The sequence below is a fragment of the Paramormyrops kingsleyae genome, chromosome 19 (genome assembly GCF_048594095.1).
Source record: "Paramormyrops kingsleyae isolate MSU_618 chromosome 19, PKINGS_0.4, whole genome shotgun sequence".
Taxonomy (NCBI): Eukaryota; Metazoa; Chordata; class Actinopteri; order Osteoglossiformes; family Mormyridae; genus Paramormyrops; species Paramormyrops kingsleyae.
The window spans coordinates 19,851,317-19,871,065 of record NC_132815.1 but is presented as its reverse complement, the minus strand read 5'-3'; the positions used below and the strand labels follow the sequence as shown (position 1 = coordinate 19,871,065).

At 40.9% G+C, this 19,749-nt stretch overlaps 1 long non-coding RNA gene across 8 annotated transcripts; it reads right to left on the bottom strand.

The window, feature by feature from the left end:
* Nucleotides 1-966: 966 nt before the first annotated feature.
* Nucleotides 967-19,740, bottom strand: LOC111841774 (uncharacterized). 8 transcript variants are annotated; one of them, XR_011984113.1, is made up of 9 exons: nucleotides 19,653-19,740; nucleotides 16,022-16,091; nucleotides 15,553-15,651; nucleotides 15,279-15,444; nucleotides 13,225-15,161; nucleotides 12,888-12,969; nucleotides 12,634-12,757; nucleotides 8,145-8,294; nucleotides 967-3,995 (listed from the first exon to the last, which is right to left on the bottom strand). It is a non-coding gene; the product is annotated as an uncharacterized lncRNA (long non-coding RNA). The 8 variants fall into 8 exon arrangements; XR_011984111.1 differs by lacking the exon at nucleotides 19,653-19,740 and adding an exon at nucleotides 18,669-18,799; XR_011984112.1 differs by lacking the exon at nucleotides 19,653-19,740 and adding an exon at nucleotides 18,669-18,799 and having other exon boundaries at nucleotides 16,032-16,091.
* Between the last annotated feature and the right edge of the window lie 9 nt (nucleotides 19,741-19,749).

Sequence of the window (19,749 nt, the reverse complement as noted above, 5' to 3'; positions counted from 1 at the left end):
TGGCATCGCTAATCTGTCAGGAAGCTGATCAGTGTTTCTCAAAGTGACTCGCTCGGCCTGGGATTATGTTAAGATCGTTGGGGAAAAATGTGCACTGCGATAACAAATCTAGCAAGCCAGAAATGTCTGCCCGAGAATGAAATGACAACACAAAGAGTAAAGTATGTGTGTCATATTGCGAAAGTCATTTCCGTTAAAGGCGCCGATTTTCTTCCCATTCCGGATCATGTGGCTTCACTTTGCTTAACTTTTCTCGTAGCTTGGATGTGCGTCTGGCATTAAAATGGCACATTTTAAATGTACTGTGAAACCTCAGGGTTTCTGCCCTACTCATAGGAGGTAATGTAAGAGTTGGTAAAAGGGGTAATCCAGAATAATAGCTGTGAGTGTCCTCCTCGCCAACTCTCAGCGCCACTAAAATCCGCATTGTTTTTTGGATATCTGGGGATGACTGGCCGAAAGAGGCTGGCCGGTGCAGAGGCTCAGTGGGAAGACGCATGAGTCGTGATCACACCCCACACGCTTCACAGCGGTGACATTAACAAGACGAGCACCACCTCACGCGGGTTCCCCTCCCTACCCAAGACGACCCCGTTTCCTCTGAGAATAAGCCCACCTTACCTCACACTTTGCCATCTCTCTCTCTCTCTCATTTCAGGAGCTCATTTTTTCTGACAAAGACTCAGATGAATCCTTTCATCATGGCTTTCACTGCATGTCAATGGCTATGATAAAAGGTGTTGAAAGGGCTGCTTGTTGATTTCGTGTCAATAGCTAGGCAGAAATCTAGCATTTCTTATACACAGATCAAGTCTCATGTTTCAAAACCTCATTACCCAGCAGCAACCCATAAATATTGTAAACTGTGTGTGACACAAACCACTGCCTCACCATCTCTCCCAGAAATCTGGACGGGCTACAGGTAGGTGTGAGTGCCACAATTTTAACTTTACATATGAATGGCCATTTTATTATATGATTGTTTTATTAATACCATGTGTGGATTCCACATTGCATTACCTAGACTGAAAACAGACCACATACAAAGACGTACGCCAGATAAAATTAGCTGGATCTCTACTGACACCTAGTGGATGACTAAGGAACATGAGAAATATAAGATGCCCCATTTCCTGTTGCTCCTAGATGAAGGGAACGTCATTATTTGTAAGCCTTGTACTTAACTAGAAATACCTGTGGATGGGATACATATTCCATGCTTTGCTAGCCGACATTATGAATGAAGCTGAACATGTAGACAAAATGCTTAACATAAATGCATTTACATTTCTGCTAATCGAAATACATTTTAAAGATAGTTATATATAAATTTCAATAATCCATTAATTATAACTTTAAAAGCAGCATATTTATATTATAATAAGATTGAAACGTGCTTCTCCTCATCATTTTACAAAATAGATCAATGAGGTGTGAACTTGACCTATCATCTCCATCACAAGCCTTGACAGGTCAGGTACAGACAAAAATAGCATTTTTAGAACAGTATTACAGTACCGTATCATCAGGATGAACCCTTTCTAATCTGTTAACATATCTTAAGCTTCTTATTTGGATTTCAATTAACGCTACAATTACACAAAGTGCCCTGGTATCCAAGATGCTAATTGATTGTTTACAGAGTTATGTTCAGTCCTTTGAGAACATAGCAGTTGGGCAGTGAATATTATTATTTTTGTACGCAAGAGTTTTTAAAGTAAACACAGAATTCAGTATGGCAATGAAAGCTGTTTTTGGAATATGTGTCCTGAATATGTTCCAATGGCAATTACTCAGAAATTCATTTCAAACATTTAGTTGAATTAATAATGCATTGTAATTACTGTATTTGTAGCTGGTTTGTTACTTATTAATGCTATACATTACTTTGGGAACATGGTACATATGCATGAGTTTGCCTCTGCTTCCTCTTCACCTCCTTCTTGTCTGTCTGCAGTCCATGGTGTGTAAATATTTTCCCCGAGATGTTCCCTGGCACTCCCAATAAGCTCCTTCATCTGCTCTGCTGCCCGCATAGCTCACAAGCCCCCCCTGTCTACCACGTCAGGGAAGCACGCTGTTACAGTCACCATCTCTTCCCATCTGTGACCTCAGTCTGCCTCACATTCACGTTCCAGCTCTCTGCGGAATTCCCATTGCCCTGAGACAGCCTGGATTAGACATTACTGCAGCCTTCACAGCCGTCGGTAAATCAGGCCTCAATCCGTACCAGTTTGCGGTCTCATGGCCTTAGTCTGTCTTCACTTCTCTGACAGAATTTCGGTTGTTTTCGTTCCTCCCCCGTTCCTCTCCTGGCTGTGAGGCACAGGCCCAGGTCAGGCGCTTTTTAGCTGACTCAGGGCTAGAACGTTAGGAAGGTGTGTATCAGACACAAATGCAGTCTCATGGCCTTTTAGCAGATGATGCCTCATCCCATCTATGTGTCCTTCCTTTAGGACCTCGGTTGATTGTCCTCTCGCCAGGCCAGTGTGAGATTCTTTCCTTTTCGGGAACCCCGTGAAGCCGGGTCCCCTTTGTCCTTTCCTCTGTCTCCACATCATGCTTTGTCCTCCATTTTCTCATTTGCCTCATGCAGCCGTTTTTCCGCTACCATCTCCTTCCCTCCAAATCTCCTCACCGTACTTTATTTTTAACCACATTCTCTTTTTCCTGAGGGGTTTGGCTATCTGTCCCCCCCTCTCCTCTATCCTCCTTAGCTTCCTGCCTCCCCCTTTTCCCTCTTCGTCACCCCGCTCTGTCCCCATCTGTGACTTCCCGCTCTCTGATTTGCGCTCTCGGCTCATTGGCTGAAACCGGGACAGAACTAATGTTACAAGCTTTGTCATCTAAATTACGGGATGTCTACATCACTGTTACAATTAAAGCAGTCCGGGAAAATCTAGAAACATTTAAATGTTTCTGTTAAGAATTTATATTAATAATGATACGGAAGGTCATTATTAGATTACATAGGAATCTCGCTGGCTAATAAAGTATAATGAGAGTTATTAAAACAGTGAGCTTATGACACTGCACTTTCATTAATTGCCAGCTGCAGTAAGTAATGAGCTGTACTTCACTGCTTCCGGGCCCTTTGCACTGGCACCCTAGCCATCACTGTGACAGCCGCTGCCTCTTTCCCATCATCCCCCGTGCCTCAGCCATCTCCCCTATCCTTATCCGCGCAGTCCGCTCTCTGCTCTGCAAGAGCTGGGCCTGGGCTGAGTAGTCGAGTTCCATGAGAAAGCAAATCGCATGCGATTCTCTTATATAAAAGCATAACCATAGCAACAGTGGCGGGTGTCAGATGCCAGCTTCAGACTTGACACTTCAGATAGCATCTCTGCCTTGTTCTTACTCGCATTTTCCGGCTTCCTCTTGGCTATACAGACGTTGAACTTTTCCTTCTCAGCCACCTCTCTATTTGTCCTCCCCCATTTTCTCCATGCCTCTTGTCTTCGTTCTCATCCTCCGTCTTTTTCCTCTCTGCTTAGCTAACGCCACCCTGCTCCGTCTCCCTCTGCTCCCGCTTTCATCTCCTCTTCTTCCTCGGTCTGACTTTCCTCCAGCTACTTGTAGAGCTTTATTCTCTGTCTGCCCCATAGTTTTTCATGACATCTACATAACCTTGACATCTTCCTATTCACCTCCACGGCCTCCTCTTCCTCCATCTCCTCCTGCTCAGTAAATATATGTCAAGTGTCCATCATCCTTCCCTTTCATTTCCTTCCTCTTGTCTCTCACTTCTTTTTCATTCTCTGACCCCTATCTCCTTTCTCTTCTCACCAGATCCTCCTCCTCACTCTCCTCCTCATTTCATTCATCTTCAAACTTCTCCTCCACGCTCTCCATCCTGTCTGATCTTCACCTCGTCTCTGTCCACCACCTCCCTCTTTAAGACTGTGCCCCTGCGCTCACCGCCTCATTTCCCTCCTTTTCTTCTTCATCTCATCCCTTTCCATGTGTCATCTTTTTCCCCCTTCTGTGATCTCTCCCTGTAAAAAAAAGCATACAGCTGTAAAATGGTGAAATAATGAAATGTGGGGAACTAAGACAGATTTTTATATCAAACAGTGCCAGTGGGAGCCCAGCTCATTCTGCACTGTTGAAGATGGAGTCTAGTATTACTCTATTTCCCTGTCAAGCCACCAACCTGGATGTCTTTTTCCTCTCAAGGGTCAACAATCCTACCTACAAACCCCACCGAGTATTAACTGTAAATTAAAATATTTACATATTTTTCCTGTTCGCTGGTGAAGGACACCATTCATCAAAACTATACAGTAAAGTCTGCCTGTCATTTCACCAAGGGCACACGCGTACACAATGCCTATATACAGATGTCCTCTCAACTGCAGTTTTCAATTATTCCTATTTAAGTATTACAGATCCCACCCATACATTTTGAACTGTTCAAACAAAAATGTGTTCATTTTAAATGAAAAATCTAATTAAAAGAAAGTTTATCTTACGTATCAATGTGTGTTTTGTGTTTCACATGGGATCAAACAAAAAACATCCACAAAACTCATTCAGACATTCAATTGCAAGTGCTGCTAGATTTATAAAACATCATCTCTACTAAGGTTCACAGGGAAAAAAAATGATTGCACATGATTTGTAGATAGTTCCAGGATTGATTTAATTTCTATTCTGGTATCTTCGTAGGATTTGCATGAGTTTGTGTGGAATTTAAATTAAGCCTTTTCTGGAAAGTAGCGACGGGGCTGAGTTCAACGAGCCGTACTGAAAAATGCTTTACGGCAAAATTAATACAGGGGAAGAATTTGGGCTCCCTCTTCATCAAAATGGCAGACAAGATAAAATAAAGGATGTTCATTGAGACAGATATCATAGATATCTCTTAGTGTTTACCACAGGTATATCAAGCTCCATTAATTTAAATGCCCTCAAGCAATTTCAGAGTCACTCCATATTCCATCAAATTAACACATTCAGTATTTCTCCTTCTTAATTGTTTTTAATAGATAATTTGGACATTTAGCAACAATACTGAGAGATGAGCTTATGGCTCGTAAGTATATACAGTATGCATGTTGGTTCCATTTCTTATAAATAAGGGGAAGAAACATTTATGTGAAAAATAACAGTGGAAGAAACCAAGTTTTTAGGGTTTTATGTCAACTTCACACTAAACATTGAAAAATAGATGTAACAATGTATCACATTCCTTCATTTTATGGGCCAGTGGAAGATAATCGGCATTTGGGTTCCATAAACCTGGCCTGTACACACTATCCCTGCCGGGCATTATGTTGCAGTCTTGCGTGAGGAGCAACAAAAAAAGTGCACTGAGCCACTCCCTTGTCTCTTTAATTTATTGATTAAGCTTTAGGAGCTGACCAGGCCAAAATAACAAAGACAAACACTGCTAATATATCCAACAAGTGAAATAAAAACACATAAAACTTCCCTAACTCCCTATCTACACATAAACAGAGAGAAGAAACAAAACAAACTAATGGTGTTGCTCTCCCTTCCGCCCAGCTACCCGCAATGCATACAATATTTAATATAGCTGAAACAAGGGATTCGCAGAAAAGATCTAACAGGGCTAGGCATAAGAAGTAGTTTACAATAAGAAAAACAGACAAATTCAATGTCAGATTGAATCGTCTCCCACTTCAGTGTTTGGCAGGACTTTCAAAGGAAGTAGTAAACTGAGAATCAGCCAATCGGGAAGGAGAGGAATGCTGACGTAATGGTGGGTGGGATCAGGAACACAAAGACACACCCACAGAAATACCCACCCAGTAAGGCAGGGCAGATCTGCAGAACAATCATAACTGGGGTCGTAACTGGGGAAAGGGCAAGGTTCGCTGCTGGCTGGGACTCTTCCCAGCATGGATCCGGTGGTGAAGGGAAGGAATTAATGTCCCGGGTGGGGAATGTCAGGTGAAAGGACCTTTCATTCACCTGTTGACAATCTACAGTAACATGAAACAGCCTTCTGTTTGCCTGTCGCCCGCAGACAGGCTACAAGTCCATGTCTTGTGGTCCCATCTGTAGACCCAACATCCCTCTTGGCTTCCCTGCCTGTTACCTATTTTCTCAAACAGAAACGGCTGCTTTCTGTGTTTGTTTGCCTCCCCCGGTCGGAACCGCAAACCATAATGCACCCGTTCCATGCTGCATGGATCTAGTCAAAGTCTTACAACCAATACACTGACAAGCTGAACTATTTCCAAAAACAGCAGACAGGCCCCGTATGTTTATTTTCAGATTCAGATTTAAGCTATTTCATGGAACAACCGCACACCCATTCCTGCAAAAAGGCATTTTGGAGACATCGGCCTCCGGATTGTAGAAGGAACATGGAAACCCTGCATAGAAACCCTATGTAGACTGAGATAAAGTTGGATTTCAACCGTGAGGAGATGAGACAATCTACTGAGGCTACTCTCTGACCATGCAAACAGACAACACCAATTAATTAAACTCTCTTAAATAAAAGACATTCTCGAATAGGAAACATTTTGTTTGGGTCATAAAGTAACAAGCTGTCATTTCTTAGCTTAGAGTTTTACCAAGACACCTTAGACACGCTGTGAATTTTCCAGTAGTACTTCATGTAATGTACTTCACTCAGTGGTCCAATAGCATAGCTTATACGCGAATTAAACCACAAGATGTCAGGTCTGCATTATTAATCACCATGCTACTGATCTCCCCAACAAACCCGAAAAAGAAATATCCTAGCCTATTACAAATATACATTTTCTGCATTAAACAATTAATTTCATTTTTGCATGTATTAAGTCATTGGTGTGTAATGTGGTGGTTTTTGTACCTAAAGGTCATTTACATATTTTAATATACATACATGAACTCAGGGGCGTTGCTAGAGATTTTGGGCCCCATGAAAGCATATCATATTAGGCCCCCCAGTCCAAACCAATCCAGTTATTTTCCTAATTTTTTAGGGCCCCTGTCACTCAGTCCCAGTGTTGCTTGGGTTTCCTCTTGCAGTCCATAAAACATGAGGTTAAATGAACTAGTATCTCCATATTGCTTCGTGTGAGTGCGCGTGTCTGTGTGCCCTGCAATGGGCCGGCCTCCTCTCCAACATGTCTATCCTGCCTTGTACCCTGTACCTCCTAAGCTAGGCTCCAGGCTGACAGTGACCATGTACCAGATAAGTGGTAGGAAGGAGACTGGCTGAAAATTTTAACTACTCAATAAAATAAGTCACGAAACTGTGAAAAAGGTTTATATAATGCAATCATATTTCACCGATGCTGTTACATCTCACGGAATGCCTATTGCTAAGGTCACTATTGTTGCAAAATCTTATTGTCAGAGAAACTTAACTTAATTTTGGCTTATTTTGAAAGTTTACGTCAATGCTTTATGTGAATATAACCAAATATGAAAGCAACTTTAATCCTTTATCCAGGGGCCTCACAAATGTCTGTCTGTAAATCTGGAATAAATTACATACATATAATTGCCAGAATGTAAACAAAATGTTGCACAAGATAAAATATGGGAAATGTCTATGGAAACTACAGTGACAGGCTGGTTTGCTGGGTTAAGACAATTTCCAGTTAGAACCGTAAAGATTCCGGGGAGAAAACCAAGCAATATCACAATATTGCGTAGCACCATAGGAAATTCTTTCCTGATGAACCAGGATCTGTCAACTTCATTTCTCAGTCCATGCCACATAATCACCAGAAAGTGCCAGTATCTCGCCACACCTGGCCAGTTCATAAATGTGATGGTGAATTCACACCGGTTTCACAAACTTTCCAGTCTAATATCCTCAGCCAGCCACAAACCCCTGTCTAGCAAATATCTAACTGTCTGTCGGTATGATGGCTCTCAGGTTTCTGCAGTGCCCGTACTCCACCTGGACCACATTCTGCATATAAAAGACGAACACTAACACTTCAGCTGAGCCATCAATGCCAGTGCGCATACCCAGAACCGCAACAGTGAACTAGTAATTTCTTAGATATTCTGAGTATAATTCTTTGAAAAGACCAAGCCTAATTGTTCTGCTAAAACTGACGGATGAGACTGGAGAAATATAAAGAAGACATGTGATTGTGAATAAAATGAGCTTATAGCAATGGGTAGGAGCCCAGTGAACTGTAACTCAGCTTACTGTAAATCCTCACCTACACCTCCGAGGAGGCGCAGCCTTCCGGAACATAACCTCAGTCTTCCAAGAGCAGAATACGACGAAAAAGAAAAGGATTTCTGATCGATTAACCAGCTGCGGTGCCGGGGACCTTGGTGCAGGGCTCTTGTGGGGGACATTAAGGAGTCTGGAATCAGGGCAGAGACACAGCTGTGATTTCAGGTCACATTTTCTAGAAACCAGGCCAAAAACAAAAGGTAATAAAATAATGATTTGATTCATGAAAAGGTGTCTTTCACATTCATCATAATCATAATTATAAAGGATACATGAAATCAATTTTGAGAGCCCTAAAGCTTTTTGCTGAGCTCTAAGAAGATGCATACAGACCACTTTAAATTAGGCATCTGGCTATCACTCCAGCCCCTGTCATGTTTTAGATTATATGACTGGAATTTTGTTTGACAGCTGACACTGGTGGCAACGGAAGCTAGTTTCAGCAAGATGCTGAACAACTGGCTTTCGCGCACAAATAGCTGAGTATGCTTGCGTTTCTGTTTATCCTGATCATCAAAACATAAAAAAGTCCCTAACTGTAACCAGAACAGAAAGTGCCAGAATGTCCGCTGCAGTACAGTCTGTGTGCTCCACACTTGGGCGTCGCCTACCAGAAATGCAGATGCTGTCTGTTTTTTTAAACAAACACCATCTGAGTAGAAACTTGTCAACAGTTTCTAACGGCTGTTCATCATCCTCCCGGCTCTATATCTTATCATGTGTTGCTAAGTGTAACTCACCATTTTAATTTGTGCTCAACTTGGGGAAATGTCCATCCCAATCCCTGCCTTTCTCATTTTCCCCATGACTAGAATATATTTTTCGGGTTGGCCAAAATACAAACCTCAAACAGCATTTCACGCACATAAAGGCCTTTGCATGCTTTTGTTTTCAATGGGAAACACACACTACCTTTGCACATTTGAACTGTTCAGAAGATTTTAAAATTTAAATTTGAAAAATTAAAAAACTACCATCGTACGGACTCCCTGTACTGCATGTAACTCAAAACAATTGAGAGAAACTACATTACAGTAGATGCAAAAAGGATGTCAAAAAGCCAGGAAATGTCACGTGTCATCGATGTGCCTCTCTACCCTCTCGCATAGAACAACTCAAAACTTAAAATTCAGGAGACACAATGTTACTTCACAGGAATTTGTAAGACATGCACATCTGGATTATAGAGGGCAATATTACAGAGCACTGAAAGCATGCATCAAACATAAATGTGCACAACAGATACAAAATGATGTAGAAACAAGGGCAAATGCAAAGGTATGGTCATAGAATCAATAGGGCTGCCAATTAAAATTAAGTCTGCTAGCTAGAACATGAGGAAACAGTCTAATGAAGTTCTCCCACCCTGACCACTACAGGGTGCAGGGGTGCATTGAGGAACAAGAAACCCAGCCTAGGGGCACTGGTGGGTCAGTCTTCAGACCAGCCACAGCACGCTGGCACGCTCACTACAGACAACCGTTGGGAACAAGTAAGTAACAAGGAAACAATTAGTTCAGTAATTAAAATGAGTCAATAACAATGATCAGACAGATCAAAGCCACAGCCAAAAGGCAAACTGAGCACCTACTGAATAAGTTTACACAAACACAAGCCATTCAGGAATCAAAGTCGGTCAGTGAGCTCTAATGAACACAAACCAGCAGAGAAACAAACAGCTTTGGTGCTGGGAGCTAGGTTTGTATGCCATGCAGACTGGCCAAGAACAGGCTCTTCATCACCTTAAAGCAATCCAGATGCATTAGCCAAAAAGCCGGAGATACAGACTCAAATGATTATAATCTAATGCTTGGTATGGGGGGGGGGGGGGGGATAGGAACACTGGGAAGTAGAAAACAGTTTGAGTAGTATGTCTCCCCACAGAAGTACTGGGTCCACCTGACATGGGTGGAGTTGGTGTCCAGGGTAGGTCTGAGGCTGAGGCACTTCTCCCCTACAAGCCTGTGGACATCAATCTCATTATAAATGCATGACAACATAATGTTTCTTATTAATGTATATTAAAGCCGTTAAGGTAGTTAGGATGTTATGGTATACTTACTGTACATGCTGCTAATGAATGTTATATGAATGCATTATGAAGGTATCATGAAGGTAAATTTCCAACTCCTTTTTTACATTTTCATAAAAAGTATCATAAATATTTACAGCTCCTTTTTGCATTTTTGTTATATATATCTAATTTTTTGTAAGGAAATAAATTAATGGCAGCCTATAAGCCAGAGAAGTATTGTTAGGATTGTGTTTAAAAAAAAATCACCTTTAGCAGTAGGCCTAACCAACCAAGGCACAGGCTATTAAACATTATTGTATTATAACACACTTGAGCTCTCTTCAGTTTAATCTAATATCACTTTCAATTAATTTATTGAAGCTGCGTTTTAATGTTTTAGGTTGTCCTTTTGCAGCAACAAATATCATTTTGTATGGAAATATATTGACTCCATAGATGTTTCTCCACGTGTGTAGAGGGGATGGGGTGGAATAGGGTTAATCGAATATTATTCAAATAATGATTGGAGGAATCTGACTAGCGATTCTGGTGATCCCTAACGTTAAGTGAATACTTTTGTAGTATTAGCTGAAGCTAATTCTAAGGCCGAAAGCGTACACACACTGCAATCTTGATTTGTCAGCTTTTACGTTGATATCAGTAGCTCATGTGCTATATGCTGGAAAGCAGATTTTCTAACAAATGCAGGTTTCAGCAACTCCCTGAAACTGAATGCTGTCTCCAGTCAAATTCAAAGGTTCAAATATGCTTTAAATTTTAAAACTATGGATAATAGTAGATAGTGTGATGAAGTGCCTATGGCGAAACAGTAATCTTGCTGATTCAGTGCATGCACTACTAATGTAATTAATTGCATTACTGGGGCTAGAACCTTAGATATGGCGACATTGCTTTGAAAACATCATAAACTGATATGTCTGGTACAGTTTAGATTCCGAGGGAAAGTGGTTAGATGCACAAAATGCAATAGAAAGTGTACGACGAGATACCAAAACTGCATCCGTGCCTCCGGACACGTCCGCGCTGTCAGCAGGCTTCCTTTGCCTACCTGACCATACCAGTTATTCCCCGAAATCCCTTAGCGCACATCGCATCTGCTGCTTACACCTGTTCAAAACATCTTCCCGTCAGCCAATCGCTGTCTACTTCTGTTATGGGGCCGTGCAACAGGCCACGGTGAGCGGGCAATGATAAACCTAAAACTCACAGATGGGGAGACCCCCCCACCACCACCACCACCGCAGCCACCACCAAGAAGGACCGATGAAGAAGTAGTATATCTATATTACACATTGACATAACAGTAGGGGGGATGCATAGCTCAGGCTGTTAGGGATCTGTGAGAGACTCTGTAAAGCTGTGACTTTGAAACCCATGACCAAGCAGAGTAACCATGTCAACGTTGGCCCCTTGAGCATGGCACCAGAATTTAAAATCTTTCAATATGAATGTTTAATTCTGAGAATTTATTGATTTCTTACCTGGTATCTTCCTGCACTTCATGGTGAATTTTGGGCATCGTTGAAATATATAGCACACCTTTCTATTATTATTATTTAATTTAGAGAAAAGCAGGGACCCCAATTCAAGTCCTGGAGCTAGTCTGCAACAAAGTCTGCAGATTCCCCTCCTCAAACAGACTCACTAATCCTGGCAATTAGCTGATTAGCTAAATAAGATTGTGGTTGAGTTTTGCAGACTAGCCCCCCAGGTGCAGAACTGGGGAACCCTGGACTAATGCTGTGTTCCATTTACCTCAGAGGTCAGAAATCAGAGTTGGGAATGACGTCATCTGAGTTAACTGTACAATGGATGTAATGAGTCACAAATACATACAAGTGCTTATAAACAGTATATAAATACAGCTTTCACTTCTGCTGATGAAAGGCACAGCCATCTGGAATTCCGAGGTCAGGGTTGTAGAGGTTCTTCTGACTTTCTGAGTTGGAACCGAGACTTCAGCAGGTGTTCCGGTTGAAAATGTAGACTTCCCAGTTCAAATGGAATGCACCATAAAATTTCCGTTTTAACCAAAATGTGAATGCACGGTCATCCGCTGTTGAGCCGCCCTAATGGAATCTGCACCAGCTTTCTGAGTTAACCATTAGGTTTTAAACATTACCTGTGTCCATTAAGAGAAATATTCTGCAATAATAAATCTATTCGGGTTGTTGGAAATGTGCTTTTACTGCTGAGATAGGCTGAAGTCCAACTAAAAAAAAAAAACCCAAGAACTGCCAAGGGACGATCTGTAAAATGTGACATTTCACAAATGTGTCAACAAGCAGTGGTTAACTGATATCCATGCGGGGATCATTTCAACATCTAGTCTTATAGATGTGAACACAGGTGCACACATATTTAATTTTAAAAACACACACACATTTATTTACATATAGACACTATATACATTAAGGAGGGACTAATAGCTCACTTTTTTCCTTGGAGGCTCAGGGGTTCGCCACTGATGTCCAACTCAATTTGGGGGTTATAGCTCCTCAGGCCCTGGGTGGTGAAGGTCTGCGCCATGTCAATTGAATTTTTCACTCCTGCCAATTCTGTACATTTCGGGCAGGAGAATGCCACTCACAGGCGCTGCTTTACCCTGCGGCGCAAACTAAGGGAGTAGGGCCAAGCCCGGCCGGAGGGATAGAGCAGCTTGGGTTCCACGACAAAGCAGTACATCACCTGACACTCCTTCATGCCGTGCCTGTGGACCCTCTCTGGCTCCATCCTTCTAGCCTCCCAAAGTCTCTCCATTGCTGGGTACCTGGGTGATTTGAGGGAAAGGCTGAAGATCAGGAAGAACCACAGCATTTAGGATTCCACTTTCTTCCTGGCCTTTCTACTGCTTCCACGTGGAAGCCTGTTCATCTGTAACAAGACACGCACATTTTGGAAACATATATGAAAATTCAGGCTGATGACTCACTCATCTTCCGTAATCACTGTTGTATCATATATTTGATGGATATTCTAATCAGAGAGGTTAATAGAAATATTAAGGTGTAAATTGCAAACTTACCTCCTCCATCATTTAAAATTAAATCCAAAATAATTGGATTTAATTGGGCAGTAGTTCAGCACGAACTGGGCATCGCTGAGTGATCAGGAATGTCTGTCTGCTGATACAATTCAAATTCTATAAAATGCCAAGGATACTCAATGTAAACAACACAATTGTGTATAAATGGCTTAAACACTATCGATGTGTTTGGTAAATGGTATAAAAAATAACTAGGAGGGAGGGAATCTCATCAATATTTCTACCAAGCAGGGACCACCTCCAAGTTTTTACATGTAAAACCTCTACAAGGCTATTTGGTTAGTTAGACTTAATGAAGCAAATCTTCGTACTACACGTTACTAGAGGTGCTCCGCTCAATTGGTAGCCGATTGGAAGCCAATTTTCAGTCTTATACTAAACATATACTAGAAGACTTTGAAATGACTTTTTAAAGACTAAAGTCTGACACCCCCTCACATCTAGAGACACAGAGTTCTTTGTCACAGATTAGGATTCTGCAAAAACTGGGGATCTTCCAGGGTCACTATTTGCAAGACTGCAGCTGGATTTCTTTAAGATTATTTCCAAATCTGCTCCTGGTGGAAATTTACAGGAGGAGAAAAACTGTTAAACGATGGAGCAGAAACGAAAGCAGCTTTTAGTCGCAGCTGTTCTTGTGTGCGCAAGGGTTTGATGTAATACATCAGCAAAAAAGAAGACGCCACAGAGTGTGGACACAACCCAAGATACGTGAACGGATTTCATAATTTTACATATTACGCATTTCATTGTTTTTTGGACTGCAATAATGTGTACTTGCTATGCTGCTTCCTGTTTGGTGCTGCAGAGAGCTCGCATATTGGATATTGACAATATCCATGTCGCTACTTGCATGAGCCAAGACTAGACACCTATGATTAAAATCAAACACGGCTGATTTTACTGGATCATCAAGATGAGAAAAAACTGACTTATGACAGCTATCCTGACCAGCTTACACCAAACCATCGAGATGACGGGAGCGTGCCACAACTAACAAAACTCTCACGATTTTATTCCAATATCAGAAATTTGTCTGCATCAGTAAAATCACTTGAAAAGCTGGTGTAAGGCCAGCATTAATTACTCAATTGGCAGCCTTTAATTTGATCAATCTCAGATACCGATTTTGCAGATGACGTACAATATGTGCATTGATGATTTAAAATATGTACATGAAGTTTCAGAGGCTTCTACTGTCATCTCCAGTTGGGCAGTTCTACCAGATATCTATTAAAGATGAAAGATCTGAAATTTGCAACATATGTACAAAAGAAATAGCTTGTGGAGGACCATCTGCTGAAGCATTCAACACCATGAACTTAATTAGACATTGGTGTCTTCACCGAGAGTAGTACGAGAAATATGGGTGCCTGAGCTTGCAAAGTGTTGTGCATGTTTATATTATGGAGAGTATGACATTAATCTCTACCAGAACCTAAATGTCGGTGTTTGGATAGGAACTACACTCATGCGTTGGTTAATGACAGGGATAGGTACTGAGAAGAAGTGTTCCTTCTGCCTGCGCTTTCTGCTCCAGACTAGAACTACGATTCCACACAAGGAGGAGGAAGGTGCAGTTGGCTGAGAGCAGGGGACTGAACCAGCAGAAAGAAACAGCTTCTTCGTATGGAGTTAATTTACTCCACAACAGGGGCGTTTCTACCTATTGAAAAGATCAAGGACTAAGTCAAGTTTGCCTGGGGCTTATCTTTTCTTTTTTTTGAAGAAAGATCAGTATCAGTAGATTGGGGTGGTTATATGTACCTTTATAATTAATAAATATTATCACACACACACACATTCAAAAGTTATTAGGCTACTTAACTTTACTATTGATGCATGCACTACTCATCTTTGCACATGTTAAATTTATTACAGTTCACCTCAGTCTCTTTTCCCTCATGGCTGTTGCCCTGGTGGTGAAAAGGTGCAAACATGGTTCATTTAATTTGCATTCTTACACACACAGCTATAGCACTGCTTATTCCATAATAGCACAATTTATTCACTGCAATATAACCATGGATCACCTCTGGACTTAAACCATCGTCGCTGAAAGTATCATCTTCTGTTTCCCAAGGCTAGTCAATGGATAGACATGATGGCTGACTTGTTTAGATCCAGTATCTAATGCTCCTAAGTCATATGCCTCCATACAGCCTGTGTTTGTCTCTTCTTGTGACCTTCCTTACTGATCTGCAACGTAAAAAATAACACACAAAATTTCAACTTTCCACAAGTTACTAGAGCTGCTTATTATATCACGATATGTGAAATTTCCACGAGTGAGACTGCAATATTTACAAAAGAAAAAAGGCTGAAATTTTATCCATTGGATCCTGGCTCAGCTGACTGCAGCAGCTCATCATAACAATCACTGCCTGTCCTGGCTCTTTGTGGTCTCTGGACAACACAAAATTATATGGATATTAAAAATACATGCATAGCCTACATGCATGTGTATGAAAGAGATTTTCATTGACAGATCTGACCATCCGTGGACTATAGGCTAATTATTGATGTAGGAACTATATAGCTTCGGTTGGTATATATTCACATCAATAAATGTTTTTCTGGCATTAGCATAATTCATTGCATTGTGTAATAGCCACATTCAATGATTTGCCTTAAGTTTTCTTCTTGAAATGGCCATAAAGACTAGACTGCTTTTTAAAACCGGAAGCTATCATCTGGGTGTGTATGTCTAACATTTTTGTGTCAAGTTCTGCTCTGTTGTTTTGCTATAACACATCAATTTTCAGGGCAAAAATACTCAGGGCTACATGGTGACGAGTGATTGGACTGCTACGGCGGTGCATGGCAGAATGACAGATAATCCATGTCTGGAGAAAAAAAAATAAAGAAACAATTAGTGTACAAACACTGGCAGGTGTATTAAAAAAAAACCTAATATAGGAACAAACAACAGCACAGGAACAAGGACAATGGCCAACTCAGAAACTGAGTAAGGGCAGGCATTTAAATACACATGATAATGAGGGCTTTAACTATAGCGTGCACCAGACCTTTGTTAATCAACGACAAAAAGTGACTAGGGGCAACGAGGAACAGGTGAGGGTAATCACAAACAAACACGAGGGGCTTGGGCAACACAAGAGATAGAGAACATAGGTGAAACACAAAATTATAGCTACACACAAGGATAACCCGAAATGGCATACAAAACAAGAATCAATACAGAAATAACATGAATACAGGAACTAGCAAGGTGATAAACCAAAAACTCAACATAACCATTATATCCATGACAGTATGGGAGCTCGGCTCTCAGTCACTAACTTAGCCCATTAAGCCACACGGCAGCCTAGAGAGCAGGGAAACACACTATTATGGACAGAACAGACCTGGGAGACAGGACAGCAAGGCGGAAAGATTACTGATTGAAGGAGGCAAGACAGGAATCAATTCTGACATGGACCTACAGATGCCAATGCTCCACAAGACAGTATCTAAGCAAAATGTAATGTTTGTCAAAGTACTGGAAGTACTTTGGCTACAGGTTACTCTGCAAAGTACACTGATGTACTAATTATGTCTTGCATATCACGAGGACTGTGATAGACAGCTGGGTTGAAACAGTAACAAATGTTTTTTTTCCGTATTAGTAAACAAAACTTAGCAAACTTTGCTATTATAATGAGCTTCAAAATAAGTCTAAAGTTTTCTTCCGCTGCTTCTGCAGAAGCTCTGCACTCCAAGCCATTCATACTAATTATCGTCCTTGCTAGTCAACTATGTGAAAAATGTAACAAAACTTAGTGAAGGAGTAGAAAAGCGAACTGATCACAGAAATGCATGTCTTCAAGTGTATGTAAATAATCTGAGTGTTCTGCACAGCGACGCACGAAGCGCAGAAAAGGCGCAGGAAGCCAAAGTCGGGGCAAACACTGGGTTTAATAAGAGCAGCAACACAAGGAGCAGGCAACACACGGGATGACATTACAATGACCGTACTGGGAAAACAAACGAAAATGCGGACTAAATACAAAGAACTAATGACAACGATTGGGAACAGCTGGACGAGAGGAGCGGGCGATCGGGGCATGACACTGAGGGTATTATATCGTGAACGATTAAAATGTCTACAACCAGCCTTTACAGAGAGACAAGTTGTTTTGTACTGTGTACTATAGGTATGTCATTCTGTCAGCGTAAATGTACCTATCAGAACACCATACCACTGTGTACTATAGGTATGTCATTCTGTCAGCGTAAATGTACCTATCAGAACACCATACTATAGGTATGTCATTCTGTCATAGGTATGTCATCCTATCAGAACACCATACTATAGATGTCATTCTGTCAGTTTAAATGTACCTATCAGAACACCATACCACTGTGTACTATAGGTATGTCATTCTGTCAGTGTAAATGTACCTATCAGAACACCATATAGTTATAGTATAACACTGTGTTATACTATAGGTATGTCATTCTGTCAGCGTAAATGTCTATCAGAACACCAGACCACTGTGTACTATAGGTATGTCATTCTGTCAGCGTAAATGTACCTATCAGGACACCATACCACTGTGTTATACTATAGGTATGTCATTCTGTCAGCGTAAATGTACCTATCAGAACACCATACCAGTGTGTTATACTATTGGTATGCCATTCTGTCAGCGTAAATGAACCTACCAGAACGTAATACCATTCGTAGGTATGTTGTTTTGATAAAATAGCCTAAACCGATAGACATAGCTATCAATTTGCACTACCGGTATGCTATTCTGGCAAAGAATGCCAAAATTTCAGAACACCGGCACGCCACAGGTCTTGTAGGTGGAGCTGCATGTCCATTACAGTCGAACAAAACTACAGCTAAAAGCGGCCCTGGGGAACGAATTGTTTGTCCGTTTATACAGTACACGAAATTCCGTTAAATGCGAGTCCACTATATCCAATGCTTTTTCTGCATGTTTTAAAGGTGCGCCGTTTCCCTATGTTTCCTCTGTGGCGCGCTGATTTGTACACGGTTTCGCTGTTGTTTTCATGTCTTTTTATGAAGCTCTTGAGGTAAACAAGCTATATACTAGTTTAAAACATCACTTGCCTTTTCGATGTTTTTTGTTTTTACAGATAATAAATGAAAGTATTTAATTAGCTGGATAGCAATATTTCTTGATAAAAACAGTATAGTATTGCTTATGACTATATTATGCATGATGATCTACAGTATTCACATGTAATAATGTACCTGAGTGATTTTCAGACATCTCACATACATATTTGCCTAAATATTAGGAGAAACATTATTTCCTGACATCCAGGATATTTGGATCCCCCCTGTTAAAACAGGTAGCCTATACAGCAACTATGGGCCTCGGTACTAATAACAATACAGTATTCACATGTAATAATGTACCTGAGTGATTTTCAGACATTTCACATACCTCTTTGCTTTAATATCAGGGGAAACATTATTTCCTGATAGACAGGGGAAACCGAATTGCCCGGAACACCTGGACCAGTATAGACGAAATTCCGTTATAAGCGAGTCCACCTTAACGGGATTTTAATATAGTGGACAGCGCGTTCCTCCTCTCTCACTTTCCCGCCTTGTCCCAGCATGCAATACCGTATATTCCCTAGTAGCTTCTCTTAGGTATTGCTAACTTAACTTTAACGGTTTTTTAAATAGTGAAATTAATTTGGTTGTACAGTTCGGTAACTTTTAATGTAGTCTTAACCTACACGAAAAAAAATGCGGTAAGATTGTAACCATGCCTGAAAAAAAACTGATATGATATTTTTGCCATAACGCCAAACCCTACTTTGTAGGCATTGCTTTGTGTCCGCTAACAAAACTCCCAGCAACAACACAAACTTATTTGACATTCTTGGTACATGAGTTCCGTTTGACTATAGTTTATCTTGGGTAAATTTCTTTACTACTTTTTTGCATCATAAATATCGCAATATCAAATATTGCGCTGTTTTATATGGTTCAGCACTATTTGCCATTTAATTCATACAAAAGACTAGAATTTCGGGATCGGTATCAGTGATAGCAGCCTTGGTACTGGATAAAATTGGATCGAACAGAAAAACAGTCACAGTGGTATCGCCCCTTATGAGCCCATCCCTAGCTCCCCGACTGCTGCAGGGGCACTTCAAGCTGTGCTCTAACCCAAAAACTTAAGTTATTTAAAGAAAGACTGTTATATTCAAAATGTGTAATCAAATAATTCCTATGTAGCTTGTACAGGGACAAATAAATTACATCTTCAGGGTCATGCTTTCTGACTTAGGCTCACGCAAGAAATCTATGGCAAATGTATATTATTCCATTGAAAACCTAAAATTAGTTATATTAAGTGTTGGGGTAGTTTGCAAACCTTAAAGACTATTTACAATGTAATAAAACTGTTACATACATGTAAATGAGTTTGCAGACTTTTCTCGAATTGAAAATCTCACGCCAGCTAGCTGACCAAAGTAGACAATCTGGCATCTTAGATTTCCATTGAGACG